The sequence below is a fragment of the Nannospalax galili genome, unplaced genomic scaffold (assembly GCF_000622305.1).
Source record: "Nannospalax galili isolate Female #2095 unplaced genomic scaffold, S.galili_v1.0 scaffold253, whole genome shotgun sequence".
In the NCBI taxonomy this organism is placed as follows: Eukaryota; Metazoa; Chordata; class Mammalia; order Rodentia; family Spalacidae; genus Nannospalax; species Nannospalax galili.
The window spans coordinates 4,515,706-4,522,194 of record NW_008335287.1 but is presented as its reverse complement, the minus strand read 5'-3'; the positions used below and the strand labels follow the sequence as shown (position 1 = coordinate 4,522,194).

General features: G+C 39.0%; 1 protein-coding gene across 2 annotated transcripts in view; it reads right to left on the bottom strand.

The window, feature by feature from the left end:
* Mdga2 (MAM domain containing glycosylphosphatidylinositol anchor 2) overlaps positions 1–6,489 on the bottom strand; it is an 899,633-nt gene that overhangs the window by 891,745 nt on the left and 1,399 nt on the right. The window lies entirely within an intron of this gene.

Here is a 6,489-nt window from a genome sequence, read left to right as displayed (position 1 = left end):
AATTATTTATTAAATTTACACCAGACAGTATAAATCTCGATAGACTTCCTGGGCCATAAGCTTAGGAATGTAGCATACCTTCTTAGAATATTCTCTATCCTTATGATGACTGTGTTAGTCAGGGTTCTCCAAAGAAACAGAACCACAGAACCGGTAGAATGAATATATATGTGTAGCGATTTATCAGCTTAGCTTACAGGATAGAGCCCTAGTAGTCCAACAATGGTTGTACCACACTGGAGAGGCTGAGAATCCGTAGTCGCTCAGTCCACAAGGCTGGATGTCTCAGTAGTCCCAATCTGGCACTGAAGGTCTGAAAAATTCCAAAAGATCAGCTAGTCTTCAGTCTACAGCAGCAAGAAGACCTCACCAGTGAGTGAGAAGGCAAGCAGCAAGAAGCCAGGCATCCTCCGCTGCCATGGCCTTTTATACCAGCTGCCATCAGAAGGTAACACCGATTTAGGGTGTGTCTTCTGGCTTTAGATGATCCAATCAAGAAGATCTCTCTCATTTCAGTTAATCCCAGATCCAGTCAAGTTGACACCCAGGATTAGCCATCACAATGACAGACATGGAAGGTTCACTATCTTTAGTAGGATGACATGGAAGGTTCACTATCTTTAGTAGGTATGACGTGAAGAAAATTCACAACTATTATCAAAAGTAACAGAATGTACCTTTGCTTAATATCTGTATAACTTTCCTTATATTCCTAAATCACACAATTAATTGGCAGAAAAATAGACTACTCCATGGAATCGCTAGTTCTGTTAGGGGCTTTGCATCTCTGCATTTTTGTCCTCAGGAGACCAGAAGAAAAGTCCTTAAAGATGTCCGTCAGTCACATAAGAGACATTTTTCTATTATCACTGCTCTAAATCACTTGACCAAAGTTCTAGTTACCTTGGGAAATAAATTACTACTTTGCTGTTTTGTTATTACTTACAGGACTGATAACATTTCTCTAACAGCCTTTACTTTCTTCTCAGTTCTAGCAGAGAACCAACTGCTTGTTCACAGGGCCTCCTTCCCAAAACCACTCAGTTATTTGCAATCCCCTCATTCTCTTCACCAAAAGTCCATAAGTATTCTGCTTGAAGATATGGTAACATGTCACTGATCTAACCCAATCTGGAAACCCCCATTCTTTAATATAGATTTGACCATCAATAAGAAGAAAATATCTCCAATTTTCATGGAGCATTGTAGAGGTAGCATATTTAAAGATAGGAAAAAGTTTTACCAACATTTCTAGCACCTTTCATTCTAGCACAGTATGTATTCAAATCATAAATCCACAATAAAGCATGAAAGTAAAAAATGTTCCAAATAGTTTATATCATCTGTGATTATAAACTCCTAGAGAATATATGGTTTGTATTATAAAGTAGAAATAGTCACTCTTAATTCAATTAGTGACAAGAAGGGAAATAATGTATTCTTTAAAATTGCGATTAGAAATGGTATAACATGCTGAAAACGTAGCAAGAAACCAACAGAAAGAGAGCTTTCATAGGCTCAGTGAAAGGTTGAAAGGTTAGAAAAGAAAATGGAATAGCACTGGCTTAAAACTCCAAAGAACTAAGTGTATTTCCCCAAAATGAAGCAAAGAAATTTCAGTAATTTATAAAGAAATCTACCCAAAGAATAGACATAAACTATGGAAAAGAAATTTCACAAATAGCATAAGACCGCCAACTCTCTAGCATAATGTGTTCTAAATTAGATTTAAGGATATCTTAAAATCACTTCCTACAACTTTATGCTTTTATAGGGTCAAATGTTTTAACTGGATTTGAAAATGAAAATAGGGTACTGATTTGTATGAATGTAATCATTTATCCACTCTAAATAGTATATTTACATTGACAGTCACTGAAGCAAAGAAATGAAATTTCATTTTGTGAGACTATTCAGTTAATACAATTACAGTGAAGCTAAAATTTCACACTTGAAATTCATTCAATAGAATACTCTGAAGATACAAAATGCACAACACAGACAGTAAGGAAAAGGATACCCAATTTAACTGCCAGTCGATAGTACAGCTTAAGCTGCCAAAGAGCACATGTTCTAGGATTAGCCTGATGTGTGGCTGCTTGCCGTTTCATTCATAGTAAGCCTTGAACCCAGTTCATGAAGATATGGGGATCAGACCAGAGATTGTGCATGATGACTCACCTCTGTACTGGGAGAGTAACCCAAGCCCAGGGTTCCCATAACTGTCCTAACAGGACATAAAACTGAACTGGCAAGGCTCATGCATAATTATGTCACCATAAGCTCTATCAAACTACATTAAAATAATAAATTTATGAAGAATACCAAGAATTCTCTTTCAGAAAATGTTCTTGGTCCTTGCATTTCAAGAAAGTTTTTAAGTGGTTCATGATTATAAAACAAAAATCATGTTGATACATAAAATAAATACAAAGGATCATTATGACAACTAACATATAAATTCATATACTTTTTAAAATGCTTTCATACTTTTTTGTGTGTTATTGAGTCACCAGAATTGCCTAATCTCTAAGTCTTCACCTCTGACTCCCAAGGTTGTGAACCCTGGCAGTATCAGTAACTTATTCACTATAAAGTGCTTCCTTGACCTCTTCAATCTAAAATATTTATTAGCCAACTTTGGGACTTCTCCAAGAACACATAGGTCATGAGCAAGTGACACTGTATAAAATAATCTGCCTGTTTTTCATGTGAAATCTCATTAATCTCTCCACCAAAAAATCCTAAATGCCCAAAATATAATCCTAAAATACGAAGAGCAGCCCAGACACTTTTTCTTTGTGATAGTAGCTGGGGTGCTACCAACAGAAAAGTTGCATATGAGTATTTACACACAGTGGAGTGAAGATTAGAAAGGGAGAAGGTTAGGGCTGATTGTATGTAATAGTTTCAGCAAGATTTAGTGAAATCTTCTCTTCTGCAGGCTGACATCTTAAATACAGTTCAGTCAAAAGCAGTATCTCCATACTGGACAGAATTCTAATCAGCCTACCTTAGGATAACTTTGCTATGAACAGGCAATAACCTGGGACTGGGTGTAATGAATGACCGACCTTCAGGAGCAGCCTTATCCTTTGAATCAATGTGTTTATCAGCGTCTACCCACAGACAGTTGGAAATTTCTTCCAGAGCCTTCCTGTCTTACTTATCTCCTTGCTCTCAGTTCTAGCAAGTCATTTCTGTTTAGCTACTGCCTAGGGTATCATGCTTAAATTGTGTGAGATTTGCTGATACCACTTGAATCGACTTAATAGAGACTGCTAATGTGTCAAGCACATGTGTTTGATGAACATATTCTACTTACTGTTCCTTACTCATCCTGGAAGCTTTTTGTACACAGCACATTAACTGTTTCAGGGCACTCAGTAATTGATTTATTTCCACTACAACTGTCTAGACCTAGTATGGGTCTTTATTTGAAGTAGCGGTTTGTCTGTGTCCTGAGTTGTATGAGAAAGCAGACTGAGGGGCTGGACAGATGGCTCAGCAGTTAAGAGTACTGACTGCTCTTGCAGAGGAGTGGGGTTTGATTCCCAGCAGTCACAAGGTGGCTATCAACTGTCCTTAACTCCACTTCCAGGGAAATTCATCGCCCTCTTCTGACCTCCTCAGGCACTGCAGGACACGGGTGCATGAACACACATGCAATACACATAAAATAAATTAAGGGCTGGGAGATGGCTCAGTAGTTGAAAGCACTTACTGCTCTTGCAGAGGGCCCAGGTTTGATTCCCAGCACCCACACGGGAGCTAAAAACTGTCTGTAACTCCATTTCCAGGGGAATCTGTCACCCTTTTCTGACCTCCATGCTCCTTGGGCATTGCATGACACAGGTGCACTTACATACATGCAGGCAATATACTCATTCACATAAAATAAATAGATAAAATATTAAAATAAAAATTAAATTAAAAAATAAATAAATTTTAAAGATGTTTACATGCATTATCTTATGTTATTCCATTATGAAATTTCTGTAATTTCTCCTTCAGAAATGTTTATAAATAATTTATTACTGCAGTGTTACACATGACACAAATCATAGAAGGAATACACAGGACAAATGCCAGTTAAAAGAATTTTCATTCCATCCAATTATTATTGGACGGTAGACACGCAGTTATAGGACAATCTCCTTTACTGAAATTTCACACTATATATAAATGTTAGCCATTGTTCAGTTAATTTGCTAAGCAATACCCAAGATTAATGTAAGCTCCTACTTCTATAAGAGAAGACTTTATATTTAATTACAGCTCATACAACCAAGCTGACTGAAGTTGATAAGAATAATATATTACTCAAAATGATATAATCCATGCATTAAAATAAACATTCTTAACTTACTAAAAATTAAAATCTGAATTTTGTGCTCAGAGTCTCTCAGCCAGGAAGCAGGAGAGTAGAGGCATTCCCCAGTTTAACCAGAAAATGCTTTTCACCTCATCCTGCTCCTGGCTATAGTGTAAATGGGTTTACACTGGACAGATACAGACAAATAAAGAGCGAGAATGATATACACTATTATACAAGCCTGGTTCTTATCTTTGAGGTTTCTGTTTAAAGTTTCCGTAGACTTTTAATTCATCTTCTTCAAAGAATTTCATGTAAAATGTTCAAAACACTGTAACATTACAGTAAATGTTATATTTACTTACATCCTTTACAACTGATTTTTTCCAACTAAATAAAAAAACTGCTCTCTTTGTAATAAATGCTTCAACATACAAAAATAAAATTATTTAGGTTAAGAAAGGTCTCGCTCTTCCAAGACACGGCAATGGAAGCTGGAAGCGTAAGTTCAAGGTAGTGGTTCTCTGGTTGAGTCCACATTACAAAGGTTGCCTGAGGTGATGGGCACAGCTGTAGATTCCACCCTCTGAGTTCCTGACTTAGGAATTCTGAACACAGCCCCACTCCTGACATTGACCTTCTAGCGAGTTCCAGGATGATGTTTAAGCTGAAGATTAGGGACCACATGTTGAGAGCCCACCCAGAAGATCTATAAAACAGATTTGAAATGTAATATATAAATGCTTTATTTTCACCCACCTAGAGCCATGACATTTATCATGGCTAGAGCTGTTGATTAATATTTTTCACACAAAGCCAACTGTCTTCCAAGATAAGCAACTAACAGACACATCCATATTAAAACAAATCAAAGGCATGGTGACCAACTCAGTAGTGGAAGAGCATTCTCCTTTACTGATAAGTGACACTGGCAAAAACTTATTTTAATTACCGATCCCTATGTATCTGGTATCTCTGTATAAACCTTACCCTTTGTCTTCTAGGCCAACAGGAGACTTGCCTAAATAACCTGAATGACCAAAAGTGTCAGGAACATGGAACCATTTCCCTCTAATCTTTACAGTTGAGCATTCTGCCCTCCTCCCAGTCTCTCCATCTCACACAATTTTAAAAGTAAAACAAAAACTCCTTTCAGCTGGGTTGGTCTGGACCAGTAAGAAGCAAACACAAACTTAGACACTGGATGAAAGGAATTCCAAGGAACTGCTCTGAGACAAGCATTCCCTTCAGCTCTCCTCAACCCTACAAGCCCAGCTTCTTTTTCTCCACGCCACAGAGTCCTGCAGAGTCACAAGAACACAAGAGTGAATCCCTGATCTCCTCAGGCCCCACCTCCTGATGTCAATCAAGCTTTCAAAAGATTGGGCATCTCTCTCTGACTTTCAAGTACCTGGGAGCCAACACCCACCAGGAACAGTGTGAGGGGCTCTGCAACGACCTGGCAAGTTGCTTTGATTTGGGAAAGAGAAGATCGAAGAAGGGAAATGAAAATGTTCAGAAGTGGGAGAAAGTGAAGGTTTTTGGCTCAAACCGAAGGCTGAACTGGAAAGGAAGGAAAGGAGGAGTGGCAAAACAAGGAACCAATGCTCTCAGTTGGAGACCACCCCCTTCTACCCACCCCAGTCCCCATCCACTGTTCAGGCCAGGTGAGAAAGCACAGGAAAGAGTAAAGGCCCAGATGGGATCTGCTGCACTCCCCCCACCCACTGCACACTGCAGGGCTCCCAGAGAGTTTGAGAACTCAAGGTTCACTAGTATCCATGACCACCAGGCAGGCAGAAAATCGCTTCTACATATGCACATGCTTTTTGGCCTGGCAGTCCGTGACCTAGCCCTGCGGTGATGGGGTCCAAATCTCAGACTGAATCCAAAGGCAATGCAGAGTGGATTTTCCACACGCATTCTATTTATATGGGATAGGGGGGGTGTAGAGTCTTGGTCTACTATCCCCTCTAAGGCTTCCCTTTAACATTATTCTAGAAATATATACCTTGAGAACACAAAATTTCCTTTTCTTTGGGGCACTGCAGCTTGTCCCAGGGAGCATGAGATATTCCAGGCTGCTAGCAACAGAGATGTGTGTGTGTGTGTGTGTGTGTGTGTGTGTGAGAGAGAGAGAGAGAGAGAGAGAGAGAGAGAGAGAGAGAGAGAGA